Here is a 10,608-nt window from a genome sequence, read left to right as displayed (position 1 = left end):
TAGAAACCGGATATACCCAGCGTTTAAATCGAGTACGGCCAACATTCTGTCAGAGGCAGAGGAGGCTGCCCGCGAGCGAGTAAGGCAGGCTGGCGCAGTCCGGGACCGTGGACTTCATAGCTGGGAATAAAGAAGGGCTGATGAGGACGTCCATGTCTCCATGTTGGGGTTCACCGAATGCTGCCTCCGCTTCGTAACCACGATGGGTTTCTCATTTCCAAACATGTCAACTTCACTTTTCCGTCCCCTGACATTTAATCCACTGATTTAAACATATATTGTACATGAGTTACAAATCCTCACTTCTGCCACTCTGCTAGAACTTTTCCAGAAAAGCCTCCATTTCTTCCTTGATCCCGTTTCTACAAGTAATGCGAAGTTACTGTCAGTGTTTGGAGGCTGGAGCTGACGAGCTGCTGGTCGGTCATCCCGGCCAAGCAGCGGGCAAGGCCGGTGGAGGTGGTGTGGAAGTACCGCGGAAGGGGAGGTGGACACCCCCCCGGAGTCACAGCGGCGGCACGAGGCCATGGCGAGGTGGCGCAGGCGCGGCGCGGCCCCTTCCCACGGGAAGAGCGAGTCCAAGTCTGTCCACTGCAAGACAGGAAAGCGGGCAAGCTGCTCCCACAGCCGCGCGCTGAAGTTGTGCAGGAAGAGGTCTCGGCCCCTCCCTGCCACGGGCTGCCCTGCCCACAGGTGGGCCCACAGGTGTTGCGGTCCTGGTCTTCGTTGCACTTGCCCCCACGGCCAGACCAGAGCAAGCGAAAGTCGAGAGGCTCAGCATGCTTTCGCGGAGGGGCGCGGGTACCTGGTATACAGCTATTGGCAGGACAATTGCTTTTTTTCCCTCTTTAACAATTGTGAAAAAACATGAAGAGGAGTCGGCTTTTACCTAACATAGTTGAAAGTTGTTTAGAACCCAGTTAACTCTCCATTTCTCTACCAAACTCCAGTCTGGTTAGGTTTGCATCACAGTGAAATCCTACAGAATAGGACATTTCTTCCACCACCTTGATGACATCATGAAAACTGGACCAGATGAGCAGGAAGCAGGGGTTGTCTTGGACGATTTAATAAGATACACAGGAAGCCAAAAGATGAGAGAGATAAATCCTACCACAATTCAAGGGCTAATCACTGCAGTCATGTTTCTGGGACCTAGTTGTTGTGACATTCTCTCCAAAGTGAAAGATACTTCATTTTCACTTTTTACTTTTAAAAAACAAGTACAGTGGCTGGAGCTCTCTGAATTCTTGAGACAATATATACCACTTTGGAGTGTGCTATTCTTACTAATTTATGGAAACCCATACGGTTAAAAGTTTTTAGAGGAGCCTGGAGGTGGCCCAGGTTCTAAGGCAAGCCAGTCTGCTACTTGAGCCTATTCACACATCTGATCTAACAATGCTTACTGTGTCTGAGAAAAATGGGAATATTATAAACAGTTCTGGCAATTTCCAATAAGAGAAATGCAGTGCAGATACACAGGGATTGGGAATTGGGAATCAAAGCATTACTCCATGTTTCTCTTACACAGAAAATTATTTTTTTTGACAATTCCTCCTGCATTGCCTCTTCTCCATGCTACATCTATTTCTTCATGGAAAATTCCATTGACAAGTTGACTGAGGAGGAAAAAAAAAAAAAAAACTCAGACTTTTATAGATGGTTCTGCACTATATTCCTGGAACCAACAGGGAGTGGCCTTTTGTAGCATCACTGTTCTATTCAGGAATGTTCTTGAAAAATAGTACTGAAGAGAACGTAACCCAAGAGAAGAATTTCATACATTTGATTTTCCAGTTTGTCTGGACCAAGAGATAGCTCCTGAAGCACTGGTAGTGGCTAATGGTTTGACTGGATCGAGAGGGACATGGGAACAACTGGAATATTGGTGAGAAGAAGATCTGGAGAAGAGATGTGCAAATGAACTTTTGCAATGTGCACAGAGTATGAAGATCTTCATATCCGTGTTAATGTTCATCAGCGGGCATTCACTGTAGAGGACAGTTTCAAATATCAGATGGAAATGACAGCGTGTTCTATTCCTGTCAGTCTTATCCATGGACACATAAAAAATGTCCATGAGACTACTCTGCATGGGTCAAAAAATGGACTTCCCCTCATCTGATCCTTTTATTGATACTATTGGGTACTTAATCTGTCAACATCAGAGACCAAAACTACCATTCTTCCTTGGGTGTGGCTGGAGGACTGGCCAGATAGCTTTTGACAGGCTGTTTACATTACACTTTGCTATTTGATGGGGGAGCTACAACTTCCACCAACAGGGGGGAACTTTAATTAGAAGGACGCTTTAAAGCATGAGGATGGAAAAGAGATGTGCTCCATTCTAAATGCTCCCTATTCCTGTCAGCATCATGCCAGCCATGGTTCTTCATCTTAGAAGCAATAGTTAGTTCACAGTCCTTGATTTCTTCTGGCATTCCCAGGACTGGCTTGATCACAGTCCATCAGATATGTCAGCAGCAGCCAAAGTGTCTCCTTCCCAGATGGGTCAGGCCTCTCCTCCATGTTTCTAATTCATTATCTGTATCCTCAGCTTCTGCCTGTGGTTCCTCAGTCCTAGAGTTGACAGCTTCCTCCCACAATTATTATCTCTGTGGTATGTCACTATTCCCTTTTGGTTTCTCGGGCCCCTCAATACCTTTTTGACCCATTCCCAAAGTCTTGAGAATTTTCCGTTTGAAATCCCATCTGACTTCAAATTAGCAAATACACATTGGAGAAACCTTATGAATGTAAGATATATATGGAAAAATCTGCCAGCAGTCAGTCCTCAATTTTTATTGCATACAGAGAAACTTTATGAATATAATGATTCATTTGAACACACATGTCACTTTATATAAGAGACCGCACACCGGGAAGAAAAGTGATATAAGCATTAAATGTGGGAATGTCTTCAGCAAAAAGTTCCATGTCACTATTTATCAGAACACTCACACCAGTATCTTTAGACCTATGAGACTGGTATTGCTTTCTTGAGTGTCACAATTTGAAAGGCCCATTTTGGCCCTCTTTAAACCATATCTCTTCACAGGGCACTAAGTCCAGAACCAAAAGAAGGACCCAGCCAAAGCCCTATGGCATTCCTGCTTAAACATGCTCCTTGTACCACAGATCTCATAACTTCCTGTCCAAATAGCTCTGGGGCCAATTAGAGGGCCTGCATGAGCCTGTTCCTCAGATTTGTTGATCAGCAAGTGAGGAAACACTTCAGCTTGTATGGTACACAAGAGGTGGGCAGAGGAAGGAGCTTGGCTGTACACGATGAAGTGCCACACACCCTCAACAAAATGCTCCTCACAGTGCAGGATGATCCTGGATATGAGAAGAGAGGGGGTGGTAGGCTCCAGGCCCAGAGGAGTTCAGTCATATCTGTGATAATGCCCATGAATTCAAGAACCAAAATGCAAGCACTCATGAAAAAAAGAACTAAAATAGGAATGAGATGTTGTGAACATTTGAAAGTGTGCATGTGTTCAACAATAAATCAAAACTTACTATATATCAAAGAATTCACACTCAGGGAAAATCTTATCAAATATGATATGAGGAAATAAAGCTTTTCTCTTAGATATAACCGTATAAATCATGTTTCAGATGTGATACCAAACATTTTATAGAAAAGATTACAGAATACTTCTTTATTAATAAGTTCAGTCAATGTGGAATAGACCTATTCAAAGCTATTCAAAAAGCAACTGAATAATTTTAATAATCAGACAATGTACATTAAGCATATACACAAACTTTCCCTGAGGTAGAAAGGATTTATCTGAAAATGTAGAGATACTGGACTTTCTTGTTAATCCAACATAACCATGACCATAAAATTAATATAGTAAATGATGCCATAACTAGAGTACATTTATCAAGGTTTTCTACATTAATACCACCAGTATGGCATAATACACAGTGGAAATATAATAACCCTTTAGAAGTTTAAACTATCATACCACAAACGTTTTCTCCTATTATTTCTTGGAAAATATAAATAGCTTTTGACATTTGTAACTGAATTGTCCTTTCAATAAAAAGCTATTATTTTGGTTATTTTGATCACAGTCCATCAGATATGGACTGTGATATGGACTGTGATCACAGTCCATCAGATATGGACTGGTTAAGTTGCAAAAAAGGACTATGTGTGAAAAATGCTCAGTAGAACATATCAGCAGATTGCAAAATTTCAGGGCTAAAATTAGGTTAAGGGCATTGTCAGAAAGTGAATATTTTCATGTTAAAGTTTTTGAAACATATTTTACTGCAACTTGGGTTAAGGAAAAGCCTTGGAAGTACAAAGATAACTGCATAAACGATCTACCTCAGGGAGGATTTGAGATTCACCTCCCTAAAGGTACGTGTTGTGTATCAAAGGGGAATGCAACCTGGGGCCACAGAGATATTATGGGGGTTGTAAACTGGGAAAGACTGCCTAATCCTATTCCCACACCTCCAGATGTTTCCGTACATTCCAGAGGGTAAGAACCAAGGAGGTTTGCCTTCTCTTTCCAAGAAGAATTTGTTTACACAAGGGAGTAAAGATTACTTTCCCTCTCACAGGAGAAGAGAAACATTTGTCCTCCTATATAAATGCTCAGATTCATATTTTGGGGGTTCCTCATTTAGAGTAGAGAGCCAGGTACATGTAAGGTCACATCTATCTGGCTTTCATCACATGACCCAAGAAAGGGGAAAAAAATGAGACAAAATGAACTAATGCAGCTATTGATATGAGTAATAATGCGTCCCTGACTCAGAAACCTTATGCCTATTTTTAGAATAATGCAAATAAATATAAATATTGAAACGTAATAGGTATGACCTTTCCACTTTCTAAACTCACATTATATACCATTAAATTGAGAAAGACCTTTGAAGGCAAGAAAGGAAAGAAATACAACAGATGGAAGGGCTATGTCTAGAAAATAATTATAGATGAGCTTATTGGCACATGGAAATGAGAATAATTGGAAAGATGGGAAGGCTTTTAAGATTATGAGAGAGTCATACTGCCAAAAAACCATAAATTTTTGCCTTTAAAAGTCTGTGATTGTTCAGTGCTTAAAACAACCCTTGGCTCTACAGTTCTCCAAGGTCAGAAATTAGACTGAAAAAGCTGTGCAGCCACCAAGCAGAGCAAAACCTAAGACGCATTTTAAATGCACCCAAGAAGGACAGAAAGGAGAAACAACAACAACAACAACAAAATGAAACAAAAACTCCCTCATGATAAGTGGAGCCTGAACCCTCAGATTCAAGAACAACTTTGGAGCCTAATCACCAGACTCCCCACATTCCTAGGGTAAAGAATTCCATAGTACTTGCCAGTAGAATTCCAGAATTTCTCTAGACCAGTGAAATCTGGTGCCTAGACGTGAAGCAGAAATATTTAATGGTCACCAAATATCCACGTGCTCCCCTACTTTCCCTAACCGCTTTGCAGTTAAAAGAAGTAGTGTTAGGAGTTTTATCCAACAGACTTTGAGCAAAAGTGACCTGAGTCACTCTGGCGCAGAAGCATTGAGATACAGTTCTCTCTTCCCTGTAAAGGTTACCTAAAAACTAGGTAGTAGTGTTTCTACATGATACAAGCCAAGTGGATCCCACAGCTTAGAAGGAAGCTCCCCTTGAGAACCACTGGACTCCTGCCGATTTTGAGTGAGAAATAAGTGCATGTTGTTAAACTACGGAAATTTGGAGGGCTTTGTTACTACAGTATTGTGTATCCCAGCAGTGCTCAATCAGGGGTGATTTTGGCCCTACTAGAGATATCTGGCCATGTCTGGAGGCATTTTTGGTTGTCACAACTGCGAAGGGAAAGCCATGAGGATCTAGTGGGTAGAGGCCAAGGATGCTGCCAAACATCCTGTGATGCACAGGACAGCCCCCCATACAGAGAACTGTTTGGCCAAAAATGTCGATGGTGTCACTGTTGAGGAATCCTGGCCAAGCCTAACCGGGTCCACATGACATTTAAATGGCCCATGATATACTGTTAAGTGAAAAGAAATCTCAGATTTATTCTAATCATCTTTATGCAGCATTTTGAAATGGTGTGAATCTCCCTGTATCCACTTGTGCCTGTAATCTATTCTTTCCACACTCTCCAGAGTGATCTTTTTAAAAAATGTAAAGCAAATCACATCACTTCCCTGCTCAAAACTTCAAAGGCTTCAATCACACTCATAATAAAAACTCTACCTTGCACCTTGGCCTATGAGGTACCTGCCCTCCTACCAATCCAATGTCATTGCTATCCCTTACACAAGGCCTTATACAGTCCTTCAGATTTGCCACATACATTCCTGCCGTGAAACCCTCTTCCTGATCTGTTTATCCTCTAGATAACTGATGTCTCTGCCCTCAGTGGAGGGCTCTGCTCCAAAGCCTCCTCCCCAGAGAGGCTTTCCCTGATTACCCTACCTGGAATAGATTCCACTTCCAGTCATTGCTTATCCCCTTACCCTGCTTTATTTTCCCTCACAGAACTTAGGCATACCTGAAATTTTGCTGTGTATTTCTTTGTTTGCAATCTCCCGCACCAAAATTAGCTGCATCAAGTAGAGGTTTAATATTTTCTCCACATCTCTAGGCTTAGAATCATGGCTAGATCTTAGAAGTACATGATAAATACTTGTTGAATAAATGACTAAATGGATATAAATGCATTAAGGGATACCAGGAACTATGAAAAATGTTAATATTGTTCACCCTTGGGTTGTACAATTTCAAAGGATTTTCGTTTCTTACTTATAACTCATTTCCTACCTCTGTTACTTTATACACCAATTTTTATTTTATTAATGTGAATGTCACATGTAAGAGGGTTGAGTTTTAGAGGCAATTTCTTCATTATATCCATGAAGAGAGGAATTATGTAACAAATCTACATTTTGGCTTGTTATACTCTCTTGGAATCAAATGGCACAACCCAGATTCCCCAAGTTTTGTATTTTATTTTTATTTTTCTAAAGAGTTTTTTATTTATTCATTTAACAGAGAGAGAGAGAGAGAGGGAACACAAGCAGGGGGAGCAGCAGAGGGAGAGGGAGAAGCAGGCTCTCCACTGAGCAGGGAGTTCAACATGGGGCTCCATTCCAGGACCCCGGGATCAGGACCAGAGCTGAAAGCAGATGCTTTACCCGCCGAGCCACCCAGGTACCCCTCCCCTAGTTTTGTATTTTAATAAAGACTTTTCTTTTGGTGGATATTAAGTCCATCTAAGGAAATAAAGGAATAAGAAGAATTTCCCTTAATGCCTCAAAGGATTTCAACTGAAAGTACGAGGATCAAATTAAAGGAGAGTTCCACAAATAACATGTTATAAAATAATAAGACTCCGGGGCACCTGGGTGGCTGAGTCAGGTAAGTGTCTGCCTTCAGCTCAGGTCATGATCCCAGGGTCCTGGGATCAAGCCCCCCATCAGACTCCCTGCTCAGCAGGGAGCCTGCTTCTCCCTCTCCTGCTCCCCCTGCTGTGCTCTCTCTCTGTCAAATAAATAAAATCTTAAAAAAAATAGTAAGATTCCTATCCAATCTCAACCTTCAGAACAGCTCTTAGAAACTAAGTACACTCCTATATTCATCACTGGTGAGCTCTCAATGAACTGCAAAACAATGATAAAGAAAATATGAATTTGTTCTAATGAGAAACTCTGGGTACAATCCACATTTGAGATAATTAAAAAATAATGGACATTGAGTATTGAGAAAGGATATTAATCTTCACTAATGAATGAGACTGTATTATGATGTTATAATTAAAATGTCTGTAGTTTCTTTTGGAAATGACAAGCATCAACAAAATAGGAAAGATTTAAGATGAGCTTAAGAAAGTCTAATCTGGGTGTATCTCTGAAGAAAAACCTATAGTGAATATGGGTATAGTGAATATGGGTATAGTGAATATGGGGATGAACAAAAAAGAACAAGCTCTTTTCATATACTAGAAAGAAAAATTTTCAGGGGGTAAAATCCAACATTGAAATTAAAGTGTTTTGTTATCAGGTTATAAACTGTTTTAATAAAAATGATATCCTTTTTTTTTTAAAGATTTTTTTAAAGATTTTTTTACTATTTGAGAGAGAGAAAGAGAGAGTGTGCATACGTGGGGGGAGGGGCAGAGGGAGAGAATCTCAAGCAGACTCCCCACTGAGTGTGGAGCCCAACACAGGGCTCCATCTCACGACCCATGAGATCATGACCTGAGCTGAAACCAAGAGTTGGACGCTTAACTGACTGAGCCACCCAGATGCCCCAGTAAAAATGATGTCCTAAACAATATCACAATGAAAACTTTCAGCTAGCATTCTTTAAGTATCTCAAACAGTGCATTGGTGTTTTCACTATGTCCAATAGGAGAGGAAAATACAAATGGACAACTGGAAAGTACTTCAAGTTTAAAAAATTAGATACTGATGACAAAATTGATACAAAACTTTGGATAAATAATATCCACACTGGCACAACTATTTGACTTGTGTCTTAAAGAATAAGGCTGACTAAAATACGGAGTCATTTATTTAAAAAAATCCAAACCACATGTACCTTAAAAAGATAAATACCTATTGATATAAATGGTAATTCAATCAAAATAGCACAAAAAATATTAAGATGATATATCCAAGTATCTGGAGAGTGGGTAATGAAATCAAGAGCAATAAGCCAGTAATGTGGCAAAGTTATACTTAATAGATATTCTTTTACTTAATATCATTATCCAATTGAAGATGTGACTATGAACAGAATACAATAGATGTTTTATAGTAAGGTTTTATTAACCATTTTGACATGATACCCCTTGATATTTGACTTCCAAAATTAATACAAATTGGTTTGGATATGAACACGATCCTGTAGACAGGCAATGGATTTTTAGGTTAAGCAAAAGTTAACCACAGATTAATATTAATGGAGCTCATTGGATAAGCCTCCAATCAGTTAACATATCAGTGAACTTATGCATTGGAAGGCACTGAGTTTAATGGTAAACAAAGTAATTGAGTACTTATTAATGAGTAAAAAATGAGCTTTAATTACATTTGCTGATTATATGAAAATGGAAGAGTAGTGAAGAATGACAGTGTTACGCGGGCTTTAGCAGGAATGAGGTTGTAGGTGTGGGAAACAGGTGCTTTAGAAACAAGTATTACTCGGGATTCCATCTCAATGAGTTGATATTTGGGTGATTTGTTTATTCGTTTCTCCTAAAGCAGTGACTTTCTTTGCCTGAGAAAAGCAGCAACAGTAAAAGAGTGGGCAGATTTGGGGATTCATGGCTGATTTTAATTCTGTATTTTATAAATTCACAAAAATTATTTTAACCTTTGGAAGCTGCTTGACAGACTGAGAATGGTCAAAAAGGATAACCACGAAAAATATGAAATTATAATTTGATAATTTATTCATTTATACATATTTATTATACTCTTCCTCTGTGCCAAGCGTTGTTCTAAGACTTTAGAGTGTTTGTGAATAAAAAAGATTAATTTTTGCCCCTGTGAAATTTACACTGTAGCAAAATTGCTTCCTTCTGGATTTCTTTTCTTCCCTCAGTGACACTATACAGGGTTTTACATGAAAGCAAAGTATCTGTTCTCCATGCTATCAGAGAATGGGAGAATAGACTCAGCATTTACGTAGTACCTACTGGCTTTCTGTGTTGCATCTTGGGGGTACAGAGATGCAAAGCATCTATAGCTACTGGGAAAGTATTTAGGGACAAAATATATTAAGAGGTATTACCTGAGACTCGATGAAATTTTTTAGACACATAAGGAGAGACCTGGACGGAGGGGGCGGCATGTGAAAGCGTGACATGTTTTATGAATGTAAAGAAGAGTAGGAGAATAAAGGCCAGATCATAATGAATTGTGTATATCATGCAAATAGGTTTAAAGTACAATCATGGGGAAAGGGGAGTCACTGAAGGATTTGCAACAGGGAAATATGATCACATGTGTGTAAGGCCCACACTAGTGAAGAGGAAAATGAGCCTAGGTACAGGGAAACTGAGGAGTCTATTGCCATAGCCATGGGGACAGATGAAGAAACTGTGCCATCTAAAAGCACTGATTTTCAAGATCTATAAAGAACTTCTCAAACTCAACACCCAAAAAACAAATAATCAAGTCAAAAAATGGGCAGAAGACATGAACAGACACTTCTCAAAAGAAGACATACAAATGGCTAACAGACACATGAAAAAATGTTCATCATCATTAGCCATCAGGGAAATTCAAATCAAAACCACATTGAGATACCACCTTACACCAGTTAGAATGGCAAAAATTGACAAGGCAAGAAAAAACAAATGCTGGAGAGGTTGTGGAGAAAGGGGAACCCTCTTACACTGTTGGTGGGAATGCAAGTTGGTACAGCCACTTTGGAAAACAGTGTGGAGGTGCTACCCTATGACCCAGCAATTGCACTACTGGGTATTTACCCCAAAGACACAGATGTAGTGAAAAGAAGGGCCATATACACCCCAGTGTTCATAGCAGCAATGTCTGCAATAGCCAAATTGTGGAAAGAGCCGAGATGTCCTTCAACAGACGAATGGATAAAGAAGATGTGGTCCAC

General features: G+C 40.0%; 1 pseudogene; it reads right to left on the bottom strand.

Annotated features, from left to right (window-relative positions):
- Positions 1 to 248: 248 nt before the first annotated feature.
- On the bottom strand, positions 249 to 3,029 carry LOC118519766 (proteasome assembly chaperone 4 pseudogene; annotated as a pseudogene).
- Positions 3,030 to 10,608: the final 7,579 nt, after the last annotated feature.

The sequence above is a fragment of the Halichoerus grypus genome, chromosome 12 (assembly GCF_964656455.1).
Source record: "Halichoerus grypus chromosome 12, mHalGry1.hap1.1, whole genome shotgun sequence".
Taxonomy (NCBI): domain Eukaryota; kingdom Metazoa; phylum Chordata; class Mammalia; order Carnivora; family Phocidae; genus Halichoerus; species Halichoerus grypus.
Note: the sequence above shows the minus strand (reverse complement) of the source record. Positions and strands in the feature narration are given on the sequence as shown.